This window comes from Camelus bactrianus, chromosome 20 (genome assembly GCF_048773025.1).
Source record: "Camelus bactrianus isolate YW-2024 breed Bactrian camel chromosome 20, ASM4877302v1, whole genome shotgun sequence".
Classification (NCBI taxonomy): domain Eukaryota; kingdom Metazoa; phylum Chordata; class Mammalia; order Artiodactyla; family Camelidae; genus Camelus; species Camelus bactrianus.
This window is the reverse complement of record NC_133558.1, coordinates 8,089,428-8,107,339: the sequence shown is the minus strand read 5'-3', so window position 1 is coordinate 8,107,339 and position 17,912 is coordinate 8,089,428. Positions and strand designations below refer to the sequence as shown.

The 17,912-nt window shown below is 37.9% G+C and overlaps 1 protein-coding gene across 1 annotated transcript in view; it reads right to left on the bottom strand.

The window, feature by feature from the left end:
- Window positions 1–17,912, bottom strand: part of PHACTR1 (phosphatase and actin regulator 1) — a 440,363-nt gene that overhangs the window by 397,264 nt on the left and 25,187 nt on the right. The window lies entirely within an intron of this gene.

Genomic DNA, 17,912 nt, shown 5'->3' with positions numbered 1-17,912 from the left:
TATGTTGATGCTAAATCAGTTTTCCATCCCTGCTACTACCACCATAGTTCAGGCCTCTATCATGTTTTGCCAAAGATAAACTAAGTACCTCCCTGCCTCCAGCAGTGGCATTTTCCAACCCATCTTTCTCACCATTGTTGAGTATGACAGGAAGCCCTGCACTCTCCAATTCTCTCACCAGTCTCCCCTCTGCAATTTCCTGCTCACATGATGTGCTCCAGTCCCCCCAGCTTCCTCGCTCTTTGTGGTTCGTGCACACAAAAATTTGCCTTCATACCTTCATACACACTGTCTCCTCTGCCTTCCTGGGGGACATCAGTCATTCTATAAGCCCTACTCAAGCACCACATTCACTGTGAGCCTCCAATGAGGTCTCCCTGTGAGATGCCAAGGCTCTGCTTGGGGAGATCTATTTCCTCCTGACAGTTACAGCACTTATGTTACATCACAGTCTCCTTCCATTGCTGTCTTCTCTCTAGTCTGTGCTCTAGTCTAGCTCTGGGCAGAGATGCCCAGAGCCAGCTCAGGGCATTACAGATCATATACGTAGTTTTTAAAGGAATACATATAAAATCTTTGTGAACCAGAGTACCCTAAGTGCCAAATGCACTTTGTGCAGACTGTTTCCTCTGATTAGAGTGCTCTTCAATCCCAAAACCCTTCTTCCATGTGCCTCTACATATGATTTCATCCATGGGAAAGATCTACTCATTCTCTGAGGATCAGCCCAACTGTTCTCCTCAAGATGGATTCGCAATTCTCCCAGGCAGGGCTGGTCTCTTCATTGTTTGTGTCCAGTGATGCTCTGTCTGTGCCTAGACTATGACACTTTGCATCAGAACCATCTGTTTTTTATTCCTCTACCCAAGCAGACTCGGGCTCCTAAGAATTAGGGGTTTCCCTACCTATCTTTGTGTCCCTAGAGCCCAGCACAGGGTCTGGGTGCAGGGGATGCTAAACAGAGGTATGATATAAAATAGCTGTACTAACACCTAAAACACTGGCTCCACTATCACCCACTGGGATAATTGTGAAACCAGGTAAACGAGTTCTGTCAGTGGGAGGACACACCAAGGAGGCTTTCCAAATGAAAGGGCAAGAGGACTAAGTCTACACTGACTCATACTCTGCTTCCCACGTCTTGTGGCATTTCAAACTGCATAATCATCTCAAGCAGTTAGGATTCAAAATGACTAAACACTGGTATATCACATCTTTTACCTGCCTACTGAGTTAAATACTTAGCCCCATAAATTTCCTAAGTTATCTAAAAGAGGCTTGAACATTGAATCTGCTTAGTCACAGCCTGAATGATGGCTTGGGACAGGTTGCTTCAGCCAAGACTCCATGTAGGGGGTTAAAGAGGTTTTCCTCTGAGCCTCTAAGCAGATCTGTGCAGAACAAGGAACAAAGCAAAAGCATCGACTCACAGAGAGATCCACAGCTGAGCCAGCTGGCTCTGCTCACCCCTAGTCTGTCTGTGCTCTTCTCCCAGCAGGTGCCGAGTCTCTAAAGCTTATTAGCATCCTGGGCTGACTGGGCCGGCAGTCCCCACTAATAACATCAGCGAACATTTGCTGAGTGCTTACTACGTATCAGAAACTCTTTAAGGACTTTATACATATTGCCTTAGCTAATCCTCAGAACTGTAAAATAGATGCTATTATTATCCCTGATTTATTGAAAGAGAAGAAAGGCACAGAGGAGTTCAGCAACTAACTCAATGTCCCACACTTAGTGAGGGTCCACTCCACAGTCCATGGTCTGACTCATAGACACCAACCAAGACCAAGATCAGAATTGATTTCTTTCTCAAAGGACAAGAAGGTGAAAAGAAATTTGCTGGCCATACGAATTCATCCTATCAAGACCCTAAATAAGGAAAAATCCAATCTTTTCTCAGGACCTTTTGTCCAACAAGAGTTTGATGGTGATAATTGTTCTTGCCAGGATCTGTTCCCCAAAAGGGGTTTGATAGCATTGCTAAGTAACTGTCCTCACAGAAAGAAAAGCTGTTGTACCAAGTCACATCGGACTTGTCAAAATCAGGGCATTGCAGTTCCCAATTGATGTATCAATTGTCCCAGTGAACCAGGTCTCCCTTTTTATATCAAAGAAAACTGCTAGGCCCATTATGCAATAATTTTAGTCCACATAATACTAACATTTTCTGCTTGATTTATGTATCCAGCTAGAATATGTTAAAGTAATTCAAACAGGATTTATTAATACCTTTTAAGTTTGCCTTGTGATTTCCCTGGAATTCTCCATTCTTTGGCCATTTTCTTAATTAATGACCTCTCATTCTGAATCCATTTATACATTTTCTTCTGTATGTCAGAATGCTCAGAAATGACCTAGAGAGCTTTAAAGATGCACCATGAGAACAAATATTCTCATCTATTACCATATACCACCCTGATGCACAAACTGTGAGGTTCTAATTTGGTTTCTTAGTGTATGGATGGATACTCCTTTATGATTGTCACGGAGTCACATTTTAAAAAGAAAAAAAGAGAGTAAAGGAGGTTGTTCAAATTCCCTACAGCAAGACAGGTGTTCCTCTGGGGCCCTCATTTCATCTACAGCTGCACTCACTATCCATTAACAACTATTGAGAAAACAACAAAAAAGCTTTCTCTCCCCTGCTTGAAAAATATATGTGACCTGCAGAAACTGAAATATAATTTTAAAAGTGTCTCTTTGGAAAGCCTACTTATGATGACTTTAAGAAAAACTTATGGTGTAATCTAGCAGTTGTGCTAAGGACAGACAGCTGGGAGAATTCTAAATAGCAGTCAACTCCCTGCTTCAAGATGCATCTTACCAGTTGGCAAGGCTGGTTTGGGGACATTATAACTGATTCATCATTAATTTGATTGAAACTGGATTCCAAATCGCGTTAATGTATTACAGTAGCATCAGCTAGGAAATGTGGAAATGCTGCATAATATGCTGCAACACTGACCAACTTGATTTTATTATTGGATGGACTGCAAAAAGAAATCCATTTTCATCTTCATAAGTGTCCCAAATATAGTATACAGTGATAAAATATTTTCCATGAAAAATTATTAAATGGTATCATACATATTTATATCTATTTTAAAGATGAAAGCATATTTTCCATAGACATGCTTATATCCTTCACCTTAGCCACACTGATTTTTCCATATTAAAGTAATAGGAAAGCAATAAAATAGCAACCTCACCTAGCAACATGCCCCTAGATCCTTTGAAGTAAATAAACATTTGAATGTTAAGTTGTCAAATTAAATTGATCAAACAAAAATAGTCTGATGCCTTTCCTTTGACATTTTTAGTATCTATTAAAACATGCCTAAACCACTCATATATTATACTCAGATGGTGCTTAGAGTATTTCTATCAAATATCAGGCTCAGCTCTGTGAACTGAGCACTAGTGTGCTGGTAAATGTTTAACAACCAGCTCTTTTAAAATGTTCTTATTTATAGTAGTGCTTGCTGATTTCCAGGGGGTAAAGACTCCCTCAAGGATGATTTCAAACCACTAATATGAGGTCACTGAATGTGCAGCTGGGAAGGGATGTACCCAGTTGGCTCCCACGACCCTATATGAGTTGATTCGAGCTCATACCTGAAACTGAGCTACTTTTAAATGTCTAGAATCTGAGGACTTTTCCTTTTACTTTCTTTTTTCTCTTCTTGGGGAACCACAGACTCTCTAGGACATAATTTCCTCATTTGCAAGATATGTTAATTGGAATAGGTAATCTTTAAACTTTAAGCTCAACTCGTTAAATATTTCAATAATCTTCCTGCTCTGAATTTAAAGGCACCCTGAGTCTGACTTAGAATTTTTAAAAAATTCTGTTGATTCCAAGTTCATTATCTAAGGACTTGGAGATGAAGGATGGCCTCCAACAGAGAGCATGTTATTTCTATTTTGGTACGGTTTATTTTATAAAATTTAGGTATACTTTTGAGAAATACATAAAATGGGAGGCTCCCATGATCTTGTCACAATGATGTCAGTTCAGCTCAAAAAGGAAAGAAACGCTGGACCAATGAGGAGAAACACATCGTGATCGGTTGTACCTGCTTCATTTCTACTTCCACATTTTCAAAATGGGTAAAATCAAAGGTATCCCTATTTCTGATGTGTGGGAGAAGGAACAGCTAGGCTCCTTTGCAAGAACTGCACCTTTCTTCACGTCTAGGGATTCACTTGAGAGGGGACCATGAACTGAATATTGATGAGAAAAAGTTAATGGGATCATCCCAAGTGCTAGTGCAATGATAATGTAACAGGCGTAAAAATCAACATAACCCTTTTGTTCCACATTTTTCAGAATCCTGACGCAAACTAGAGCGCATCAAGCCTGTGGATCTTTCCGCAGGAGAGGAGGGGCTAAAGAGGCACACACAGCAAAGCTGCGAGGCCTGACTGGCTTGCAGGCAGCCCTGGGGGGTAAGCCTGTCTCTTTGTTCTATCCCTGCTTACGGAAATTGTCAAATGTAAATGAGAACCAGATATATGAAGATGTCTATAGATGTCACTAAAAAATGAAGAGGAAGAATTCTCATTCATCGCTGATAGGAATGCAAAATGGTACAGCCACTTTTGAAGACAGTTTGGCAGTTTCTTACAAAAGTAGACACACTCTTACCATATGATCCAGCAATCGCACTCCTTGGTATTTGCCCACAGGAGCTGAAAATTATGTCCACACAGAAACCTGCACACAGATGTTTATAGCAGCTTTATTCATAATTGCCAAAACTGGGAAGCAACCAAGAAGTCCTTCAGCAGGTGGATGGATAAACTGTGGTACATAGAGACAATGGAATGCTATTCAGCAACAAAAATAGGCTATTAAGCCATGAAAAGACATAGAGGAAACTTAAATGCATATTATCTTAAATGCATATAAGTGAAGGGAGCCAATCTGGAAAGGCTACACACTGTATGATTCCAACTATATGACATTCTGGAAAAGGCAAAACTATGAGGGCAGTAAAAAGAACAGTGGTTGCCAGTTTTGCAGGGAGGGAGAGAGATGAGTAAGCAGATCACAGAGAATTTTTGTGGCAGTGAAAATACTCTGTATGATATTATATTGATGGATATTTGTCATCATATATTTTACCAAACCCAAAGAAAGTACACCACCAAGAGTGAACCCTAACGTCAACTACAGACTTTGGGTGAAGATGACTTTGGGTGAAGCTTCAATGCAGATTCATCAGTTGTAACAAATGTACCACTCTGGTGGGGAATGTTGATAAGAGTGGGGGTGGGTATGCATGTGTTAGGGCAGGTGATATACAGGAAATCTCTGTACCTTTCTCTCAGGTAAAATTCTTCTTAAAAAAATAAAGTCCTTTTATCAGCACCTTATATACCTTAAACTTACATGATGTTATATGTCAATTGTATCTCAATAAAATACTAAAAATGAAAAAATGAAAAAAGTCCTCTTAAAAATATGAAGAAGAAATCCAACAAGTTTGGTGTAAAGACGCACTGACAGCAAAGTGGCCATTACCCTGATACATTTCTCATGACAAGAACTTTCTGAGCATCTCTTATGGGTCATGCCCAGTGCCAGATACTGAGGCTTCAGGGGTGAAGGACTCAGTTCCTTCTCTCAGAAAGTGGAGTCCACTGGATGTTGATGTCCCTACTGATGGACTCAGCTGTTGATGAAACTGTTAAATCTACGTTGAGCCTTTGATGAATGTTTGTTATGTTGTTATGTAATGAAATAAGTCACAATAAACTATAGCAAGTCATCCTTTCTTTCCTGAAAATTGTGTCCATGTTTGATCAGAGGGCTTTAATAATGTAGTGAAATAACTGTCACTGTGATACAACGTTGAGATTTTATGTTAATAAACTAAACTGAGCATGTGCCTTGCTTGAAATTCTTGAAAGGTGTTTATTAAGCACTTGCTATGCCAGGTCCTTTGCTTTATATCCCTCTTCATGTAATTCTCACAACAGTTCTGAGAAATGAGCGCTCTTAGACTTTTTATTTTATTGGTAAGCAAGCCGGAGTTCATAACTATAATAAACTTGCCTTAAAACTGACAAACAGAGTCATAATTCATACCTGGGTATGTCTGGCACAAATCCATTCTTTTCCCTCTACACGTAATTATTTAAGAGCTGTCAGAAGGGTCATTACACCTTTGCCTGACCAGAGATCCTCACGTGAACCAACATGCCCTAGACATTTTTCTCCTTCTATGTAGGACGGTGTATTATAAATCTGTGGGTACTCCAGGAAGTTTATCCCTGGGAAGACCAGATTTCTACCTTTTACTTGCTGCCATACTTTCTTTATCTGCTCCTAACTGTACGGCTTCTAGGTCTTCATCACAACAAGGCATTTTATTTGAACACTAGGCAGAGCCAGGAACATAATGGGAGAAATTACACGAACCTAAGGCTTGAAACCGTTCTCCCACTCGGGGGAGGAAGATAATGAACTCCAGCAATAGATTTATGGAAACTAAGGCCCTATGGAAAAATTTATGTTTTTATGAACCCATATAAATAACACAATTGTTTCTCCTCAGGTCGCTAAAGAGCAAGCATGAGAGAGATGAAACGAGTTATAATTTAACAAGACACTAGCATGCGCTCAAGATTTCCTGTGGTTATCGGACCGTAGTTGAGGTTTCAACAGACTGACAGAGAACAAAGTCCACTGAGAACCAGCAACCGGAAAGAACATCACACCAGCTTTAATATACACCAGTGTTGGGTGTTTTTGTCCAATGGCAGTGAATGCAATAAATATCTGAATCAATGCACTAGTAGCCATAACATGCTTCTCATTTCCCCCTAGTTCTGAATGGTGAGTGTTGGCTACAGGAAAGCTTCCATCTGCACATTAAATCTATTTCTCTACTTGGTCCCTTTTTAGGCTTTTTCAGTATAACATGTGTGATTTCTTTTCAAAACCAGTATCACCACTCAACTCTGTTTGAGATAACAAATTTAATATGGTCTGAGCCTTGGTATAAGGTTAAAAGGAATCACATCTTCAACAATTGGACTTTTTCCCCCAACAACATATTTTTATCAATTATTATTTAACAATGTGTTTTATTATTATTGTTATTTAACTCACTGCCACTTGCCACCAAAGATCTCAGTTATCAAAGTACTATGATGGTTGAATTTAAATTAAATAGCCAACTAATACTTTCTAATGAATTGTGCACAATTTTTTGCAAATAAGTCAGTGAGATATTGAAAATATATTCATGACTGTGCACAAAGGGCCTGCTTATAGGTTTTCCTTAGACAAATCACCTATAATAAATGAAGATGACAATATAGCAACAGAGAGAACTAAAGTTATGCCTGATTGAGTGATGACACCAGTCTTTTCTGTGTTGGCTAAATTCAGTCACTGTTTCTTCTCCACTTCAGTATTTCCACTTCAGTGTCTTTAATAAGTAGAACCAAGGAGGATATAGAACACAGATCCTAGAGCTATAACTCTACTGAACTGTTCCTATAATTGGGTTTATGAAAGGAAGCTGTAGATGATATATTTCTTCATGAGGTGACTTTACAGCAGAAATTGTTCATACAGATTACATTATACAAGCTGTAACCGAGAGGCCAATGAAGTGAGTTTAAGGCTGATTTGCGCTTACTTTGGGTTGACCTGGTATTATTTTTATGGATGTTTCTAGTTGGTCTGAGATGTAACACACACTTCTGTTTATGTGGTTGCCATTCTATGAGACAAGTGGTGACACAGTTTGACTCTGGTCTGGTGAATAAGAAAAATAAAAGCACATCTCCTATTCTGAGAAATATAAATGTTCCTAAGATATCTGAAAGGGTATAGGTGCAGACATGAATAAATTTTGAAAAACAAAGGTGAAACTTAGAATCAACTAAATAAGCAAACCAAGCATCGTTTACTGTGACCACTGACCATGCTGTCTGTTTGCTTAAAAACTGGAGAGGATTTTTGTGGTGAGAATTGAGTAGTGCATGGGGTTACAGGGACAATCTTTAGCTAAAATGTCAGAAACCACACTAATGATTTATTTCTGCATACTCAGAATGAACTACTTACATGAGTGGATAAAAGAAAACTACCTCAGGCATTTTACAACTTAAGGAAAGATTTAGTTGCTGTGAATTTTTATAAAATTGTAATAATGTATCAAGCATTTAATTTGCATAAGGTCTATTAACCAAATATCTTTTTATGTCAAAGTGGAGTAAAATACACTCATGAAAATCATGTGGCATCATACATTATGTATAAAGGGGAACCCAAGATTAACCAAAATTTGGTGTGGTCTGCATTACCCATCATAGCTCCAGACCCAGATATTGGCTGAAAAATTTTGCTTTAATATGAATGAAATCCATAGCTTAGAAGAGCCTTCAAACTGTAAAAGTCAAAGACAAGAAAGAATAAAAATAAAAAACTAGTCACTAATAATTTTGTTTTTGCCTGTTCTATTTCAACTGATCAAATCGAACATGGAGAAATTGTTTCTAGAACTAAGAAGTTTCCTTACATGTAGGACAGCTCTGAGTCTATGCCAAAACTGTTGGTAGAAGTTACTTTTCTTACTGAAACAGTTGCTTCTCAGCTATTACTGCCAGCGTCATGACCAGATATAGCAAGGATGTTGCTGGAAAGCAGCATGGAGCGAGGTCTGGGGTGAACGTAGGGCAGCTGGCTCCACAGCTGTGCAAACAGAGTAATTCTATGATTGGAGTGGGAGGCAATGAACATCCCTAGCCTTCTGCAGATACACTGGGGTCGTTTAACCCTCTCTCTTTCTCTCAGAAATGAAGGTTTTGCCTTGAAACCTCTGGCTCTGTTTTTTAAGGTAAATGTATATATTTACCATGTATATACACACACACACACACACACACACATACACATATATATCTGATATTCAGTCGGGGGAAGAAGGAGAGGGTGAAGAGAAAAGGAGAGGAGACTGTGAAGGGAGGGTGCACCTGGTTGTTTGTTTGGTTGAGGGTCTGCTGAAGGCCAAGGTGATCTAATGCCCCACATGGCACTGGCCAGTAGTTCTAGTGTGCAGTTACTCATAACTTGAACATGACAGGTACCTCCTCCAGGACTGTTATCAGGTGGAAAGTTAAAGGATGCCTGGGACTACACTAAAGAAGTGAAAAATTTCTGCAAAGCACAAACTCTTGTAAAAATTCAAGCATTTTGTTTCTTATGGATGGATAATAATATCCTAGGGCGACCACATTTCATACAATAGTGGGAATGGACAGTAGAGGCATGAATATAGCCTAAATTTATAAATCAGTAGATGCTGTATTTAGTCTTTCTGGACTATTAAGGCTGTACTGAAATTTGGGCCATGGCAGAGGCAACGTGTTAGGTAGAATTAGTCTATTTCTCGCATTTCCATTTGTGTGCTTTATTTGTGTCAGAGCTAGACATTTGGCTGTCCCATTCACCCAGATCATATCTGTTTCTTGCCTTTTTACAGCACTTGGCTGTTGGCAAAGCATTTTCACATTTGGTCCTCAAAGTAACAATGATAATTGGGCAGAGTATTATCCCCACATTACAGGTTTCAAAGATTGAGAGATGATTCAGCTCATAAATACAAGACAGATTTTGGAAACAGCAAATCTCCAAACCCATCACGGAACCCTTCTGTTAATTGCTCAGAGAAGACATGCCTCTTGACTCTCAAAAATCAAGATTCTGTGATTTTTGATGTACTTTCCTGACCGATATGGATGGCTTCCTCAAACTGAGCTTTGTTCTTTGTCTTATCCCCTCCCTCCTTTCTTCTCCCTGCTTCTCTTTCTCTGCTCTTTTTTTCCCCTTCCCTCACAACACCTCCTCCAAGTTCAGAGGATTGTTGGAAAGTCCAGTAGGTTGTTTTCCACATGGTTGTTTTCATGTGTCTTTTGCAAAAGACATTTCAACGTTGATCCATTCAACTCTAGTCAGAAGATAGAATATTCTTAATGTAGATTTCCATAACTTTGAGTTTGAGGGTGACTTACTTTCGCATTTTGGGCAGGTCCTATTCATTCTGTAGTATAAGCAAGAAGGATTGGATGGGGGTAAAATTTACTTAAGAAAATTTATTCCTTATGTGAGACTTTCTGAGTCTGTACCACATTTGGTCTTGTAAGATGTGGTACCTAAAAGGGCACTTTTTTGTATAGTATCTTGGAAGAATAGAACAAAAGTGACACAGAACATAGAAATATAATGGAATAATGGAGTTCATTCTTCACTGTGTAGTGAATACCCATTATGTGGCAGGCATTATTCTAAGTTTTTCCATGTTTAAAAAGCTATTTGTTATTCAAAATAAACCTCCAAGGTGGTAACCATTCTTAGTCCCCTCTTACAGGTGAGAAAACTGAGGCAGGGTAAGGTTAAATGCCTTGCCCAAGGTCACACAGCTAGTAGGTAACAGAGTAGGGTTTTGAACCCAAAAAGTCCAACTCCAGGATATAATCTCATAATCACCATCCAATCTCAAAAAAAGAATTTTTTTCTCACTGCTCCTCCCTCCACCCTTTGCAGGGCTGGCTGCATTATGCCTTTCTTGGGTCCTAGGCATGTTTGTGTATATAGATGTCTTTTAACACAAAATTTTTTGGCTTGTATTGTTTGTTTTATGAGGGGGAGGTAATTAGGTTTCTTCATTGATTTCAGTTTGGAGGAGGTACTGGGGATTGAACCCAGGACCTCTTGGGTACTAAGCATGAGCTCTACCACTTGAGTTATATATACCCTTCCCCCTACACAAAAAAGTTTAAAATATATTTTATGATATAAATATTACAAAATATTTATATGTGTTGGTAAAAACGACGTATGTAAAACAGGTTGGATTATATTTATTTTTTCTTCTGATTTCAGAAGAAATTAAAACATTTTTGTGGGCTTTAAGTGTATCCTGAGGCTGGGATCTGTGCCTACTGTATCCAATAACTAAGTTGGCCTGTACCCTGGGGTTTTTCTGTTTCAATTTGATTCATGTCCAGCTAAGAGAATACATCTACCACACTCCTAGGGAGATAGTGGAAGTACGAAAGAGGGATTTCCTTGCAAAAGCCTTTCCTTGCAGAAATCACTCCTAAAAAAACTATCAATTAAGTAATCTTTTTTAAACTGTGGGTTACAAAAATCATTCAGATGGGTCAAAACTAGCACTTTGTTAACTAAAATATGTTAGAATAAAATGAAGTGGGAAAGGATGGGATAATATAGAAAACATCAGAGTACATCTGCACATTATAAGGGTATTTTGAGGAATATTTTATTCCAATTATCAATATGTATGTGAGGTGATATAAAGTGCATTTCTTACAGTGAATCCTAGACAAACATTTTTTAAAATGTTGAACTAAGATGCATTCCTAATTAAATCTCTTTCTTTCTCTTAGCCATGTTCAGCTGAATACATGACTTCATAACAAAGCTAATAACATAATCTTGCTCTCTTATAATAAATCATGGCCATTAAAAAATAGATTTTGAAGTCATATAAAACATGATCTGAATTCTAATTCTTCCTCTTATTCCTCTTATTAGCTTCATTGCCTTTGCTAAGTTATTTGACTTTTTCGTTAGTTTTTGCATAGATAAAATGAGAAGAGTAATAATAATACGTCTCATAGGGTCATTGAGAAATGAGAAATAAATGAGCAAATGCTTACAAAGCCCTTTATAAGGGCTCTCTCTCTATATGCTGACAACTCAAATACCTATTTCTGGGCCAGATCTCATTTTAACCTTAGACATGCATAACTGCTCATTGGATACTTCCACTTGCATGTCTAGTAACATCTCACACTCGGCATGTCAGTATTTGAAATCCTGACCATCCTCCCCACACCCCAAAGTGGTCCTTCTATCCTTCTAGTTGCTCAGGCCGAACTTTGAGGTACTCCTTGCTCCTTTCCTTCTCTCACAACCACATTCAGTCCATTGTGAAAGCCTGTTGGCTAGATCTTCACATACATACAGAATTCGACTTCTCACTGCTTCTGCTGTACCACGCTGTTGAGCCAGCACCATCTCTCAGCACCATCTCATCAACTATAATACCTTCCAAGCCAGCTTCCCTGCTTCCTCTTTGCCCCATTATAGTTAGTCTGTTCTTAACACAGCAGCCCCAGTGATCCTTTTAACATCTATTTAGATCATGTTACTCTTACGCTCAAATCCTTGCCTTGCACCACATTTCAATAAGAGTGGACAGTGGCCCACCAGACCCTCTGTCATCTGCTTCCTGATCCCTCCTACCACTTGATTTAATCCCCTCCAGCCACACTGAGTTCCTTGCAGATACCAAAATCCACAGATGTTCAAATCCTTTATGTGAAATGGCCTAGTACAGCTGGCCCTCCATACCCACAGTTGGTTGAATTTGTGGATGCAGAATCATGGATACAGAGGACCGACTGCATATTGAATCCTCATGTCTACAATTATAGCCCAAGCATTTACTGTTCAAAGATTCTGCTACTGAACTTTTGGTATAAGGCATACAAATGTGGCAGAAAAGATCAATAGGAAATCTACAGGCTTTTACACAGCACTTGCCTTCATAAACATTAAATGAGATTATTCTTGTTGTCCCTTGATAACCTGTTTAGAAAATCATGCTAATCCATCACCATTCAATAAGGCCATAAAATTGATTTTTCTTCTATTTTAACTATCCTTCATTATATCAAAGAATTGTAAATTAAAGCAATTAAAATGTCAACATGGCCCACATTCCACCCATCCCCCGCCCTAGAAATCACATCCACTTTATTACCTACTAAAGTGGATGAGGAGAGTTATGAAACAAAATGTGAAGATTCTAGTTTGTTTTTTTTTTCTAGAGTTTTTCTTGTATCATACAATGAGGAAAAACGTACGTCTATTATTTGTTCCTTCAGGCCCTCTTCTGTTTATAAAACATAACAATACGTACATTATATATATGTATGTATATGTACTGTATATGGCTATAATGTATGTCCCCTTTTTCACCTTATTAAGTCAGAGAAAAATAGCTCTACAAGTTATCTTCTCTTCGCACTTGAATTTTAACTCTTTTACTTATATAATAAATAATGATGATGAACTGAAGTTGTGTATGTCAAAGAGTAACTCCATAAGTAATTTAAAAATATTTTTGTATTAAAATGTACGAAAGAAAATCTATTTATGCACTTATTCTGACCAATAGTTTATTTGCTCCTGTCAGTTTATATGCTTGTGACAAAGAAGGGGGAAAAAAAAAAAACAACAGTTTTTTGTCATTCATGGTCAGATTTTACAGACAGTGCCTAGAAGTTAGGATTATTCTATCTGCAAATTTCAAAGGGATATATTGCAGCTTGATTGAATCCTGCCATTTAGCTAGTATTACTTTCCCCAGTGATTTTAAAGGATACAGGGAAAATATAGATCTTACAGGTATACCATTTCATTTTAATTATGAAAGAGAACAGGCTATAAGACTTAAAATGCCACCTGGGAACTGCATTAATATTTAGTTTCCTGACTATTTATGGCTAAGATTTCTCTAATACCGTATTCAATCACTCAACAAACACTTATAGAGCATCAACTGTGTTAAAGATGCTAATCCCTGAATATTCAAATTAAAAACATTTTGATTAATATGGTGCATATAAATGTGCCTTCTGGCAATTCTTTATTAATTTATTTTTTAATTATTATATAAATTATTATTTTAAATTTATTAGCTGTGTCAAATATTTTAATTCTTATTGTAACTATGCTATTCTATATGTTTTATACCATAAAGAAGACTATATGTAAAATCAGTGGCATAGTATGTATCCACTAGCAAAGCTAGAAGTACCAGTTATTCATACAAATTTTTTAGATTGGATGGGACTTTCGAGATTTAAGATTTAAGAATTTAAAGCTGAGTGAATCAAACTTAGAAAGGTTAAATGACTTGCCTATGTTTTTAGAGGAAGAGATTAGAATCAATCTTGATTCTTAATTTTTCATATAAACATACCTTCATAGTCTTCCATGAAATTAAAATATATGGGCATATAAAAAACAAACCAAAAAGAAACTTAGCATTTAGTGATAATAGTAAATATAATAGTTAGATATTTTAAAAAATTTTTTAAATAATGCCCAGATTAAAAGATCCTAAGAAAATTTAACTATGCAATGCAGATTTTGTGTTTGAGTTGTCTCATAAATGTATGAATTATTGAAACAGTGACATGACAAGCAGCCAAGTTAAAGATTTATGGCAAAGGACTTCCATTTTGTCATAGTGTTACTTACTTTTCTGTACCCGGTGTATATTATTTGTGTTATCTGGAGTGGTCATCATTAGTACCACTTCAATGCATGACATAATGGGATTATCAGGTTAGCTAGCTTTGCCAATGGCACAGAGGAGGGCAAACCCTCAGAGAGTCCCACAGTAAAGGCTCCTGGTCAGCTACATAGTCAGCCACTTGGATTCTGGCTACTGAATGCCAGAAGCAATAATTTAAAGGAGATTTTGGACCCACCAAATAAAAGCCAGACCCATATACCTGCCTTCAATTTGAAATCAATGACAAGAATATTCTGAAGGATACATTGGCATTCTTCAGATAGTGAAGGAGGATGCTTACCAAGACCTTCAGATTGTCGAGACAATCTTGGTTCAGCATGACAATAGTCTTTTTGCCTAGCGACAGTTCTCTTTGCTAAATGATGATAGCACACTCAGGGATGTCACTTCTCAATACCAAGGACTTTTATAATTTAGCTAAGGGATAAAGGTCTTCCTCCTCAAAAAGGTAGGAAAGGGATCTCAGTTTAAAACTTAATGTGACTGACCCATCCATTCTTACAGATAGGCAGAGCAAGAGAATTTTGACTGCAATTTTCTTCTGGGCCTGAAAGAGTGGAGGAGACCAATGGCACTCAGAAACAACTATCCCTGGCTAACATCAGGAACTAGAACAGATCTCAGCCTTCCAAAGAGGATAAGTATTCTGGGGTTGACCATGCTATTTAAAATCTCCTCCATAAGTACAAAGCCATTCTGAAATGTCAACAAAGTTTAAATGTACTTATGACTAGAGAAGAACTTATTATTCTCAATAATGCAAAATGGCTGGTTTTGTGTTTAGCAATCTTAAAACATCACAATGGCTAGCCTTCCCTCTTTTGACTGCCCTCTGAGAAAGTTCAGATGTGCTTAAATCTTCCATTTATCATAACTTTCATTTATTTTGATGTGTAATTATGGAGAACCTTTTCATTTCAGTATCTTCTATGTATCAAATATTCTTTTGTTAAGATAAAGATGAATACATTAGCCCATAGGAAAATATTCGCCAGATGAGCTGCAACTCTACACTGCATTCACTTCCGTGCAGGGAATGGATGACCTCATAAGGCAGGGTAAGTTCTTACAAGCTAAACATCAGTGATGTTCATTACTGAGTGAGAACACAGTTAGAAACACTTGCTACTAATACTGTGAACTTACTGTTCTGTTACACGATGTCCTTTTAACACATTTGAATTTCTCAGGAAAAAAACTTCTTCCAGTGTTCTAAATAAGATCTAATGTGTCTGGGTAACTTTCAGGAAATACATTGGCTTAATTCTCTCTAGAATTTACATGATCTTCAGCAATCATCTATCAATGTTTTCATAATATGCTAAATGCTAAACAAAAGTTAAAAACCTACAAAAGGGGCTCTTTTAGAAAAGTAAAGTCATGGTTCACACAATTTCTTTCTCTAGTCTTTCAATTTAAGATGAACCCTGAAATTAGCATCTTCATAAAGTGATGAAAGACCCACATTTTGGTTCCCACATTCTTTGACTGACTTGGGACCGCAGGTGAAGGATTATATCCTTCACTCAAGCTGTGGAGTTATTTCTGGAATGATATTATTATTTACCATTAGGACATGGTATAGTTGAAGAAATGCTTAAGAATTTAATCAGCATTTAAAATGCCCAGGCCACTTTATTTGGCAAGTGTACAGGTTAGTTTTAAGGGAGTTGGTCCCCAAATGATTTCATGATATCCAAGTAAAATGAATATGTGTATATTTATTTCCTTGAAGCATTGCTGAACCACTAAAATATTAAACATGGACTTATATATAATGAGTGGGTATAAGAAAGCAAATATTAAACATAAATAGCTTAAACCAATAAAGAATTTCTCTGGAAAGAATAAAGAGTAAGTGCTAGGGATAGAGAAGAGTGGAAAGGAAGGGCAGATAAAAGCTTCCTTGCTTAATTGTTTATAAATTGTTGTTAAGAGACAAACAAAATTCTCTCTATGCCCAAATTATGTAATTTATCCAGAGTGTGCAGGCTCCTCTGTTCAGCAATGCTGATAACGACACTAATAGTTTAATTACAACTTTCTGCTCAAGGAGATAAACAAGGCTGTTTGCTTTTTAAACCAGGGGTTACAATTACTTTTAAATGCAGGGGAAATGCACATCTGCGGGTAGATCTTACTATGTCAGGAAAGCAACCACAACCAGCTGGAAAATAAACAAAGCCCCAGGAGTGAGCAGCCGGTGCAAAATTAGAGCAAAACCTCCCGATTTGAACAGTGGAGTAGTAGGCGTGAGGTGTAGTAAACAGGCGGCAAACATAGGTGGGCAGGGATAGAAAAGTTTTCAGTGGCCAGATATTGTGCCTTTTCCATGGGATTCCATCACGAAGAGACTGAGCACTCCTTCCTCTGCTGTCCAGCTTACAGCCTTGTCTGTGTCGCACAGCCCTATGCTTCAGCACCACCGAGAGGACAGCTCCCCTAACCGCAAAACACAGCCGTCAGCGACTGCCCTCCCTCCTTGACAAACATCCTCTCCCACTGCATTTCTTTCTTGCTGCTGTCTTCCCTGACACTTTGCTTTTAAGGATATTCTAAGGGACATATGTAAGGGACTGGGAGCTTGTTCTGCTTGTTTATTTCCAGATGAAAGGGCGACAAGTCCAACCTGAAAAGTCCAGTCTTTTCATTAGCCTCCAGAGCAATTTAACCAGAATAAAAGACTGCAAGTCACTGGGTTTAATCTGGTGGCAAAATGGCTCAACCTAATTCAGTAGTAGCAGAAACTTAAAATTCTTTTTTTGTGCTTTATTTTATTATTCGTTGTAAAAGCAGCACTGGAAGGTAAACAACATTTATTAACTGCCTCTTTAGCCCTTTTCCTTCTGTGCTAAGCCAAAGACACTAAGGGAATATACCAGAGTTTGACAGCAGTGGAATCAAAGGAATAATTCTTAATATTGCTGGGTCAGAAAACAATCTCAACACTAAAAGAAACTCTTTTCAGTCCTTCCCAAGACTTCTCACAACTATATTCTGAATCGGGAACACACAAGTGAAGGATTAATAGTTCCATAGGGAGAATACAGGCTACTACAGAACACCACAAAAACTGTCAAAGCTTCCCCCAATAAAGTCCTCTTTCTCCCAGTCCCAAATACAGAGAGGCAAACATTTCAGGAGTGACAAGGAAACACAGAATTAAAAAAAAAAAAATCACCAAGGTAGGAAAATTAAACTCCAAAGAACTTGGCAACTTTGGCACATTCAGTAACCAACCTACCAGTCACACATCTTGTTTCTCTATGCAGAGTTTTCTCTTTTGTTCAAACTTCTCAATACTGTATAAAATAGTCATTATCTGAAGTTTTTCTTTAGTCCAGCATGTGCATGTGCACGTGCACACACACACACATTTTGATTCAGTTCCATTACCAAGGGTTTAGTTTCCTAAAGAAAAAAAGTATCATCTGCTTTTTAAACTTATTTTGAAGGTGCATCTTCAGGAAAATGCCCTTGCTCTTTTTGCACTGGAGTTGCTAGAATACTAAGGGGCTCTAGAAAGGAAGAGAT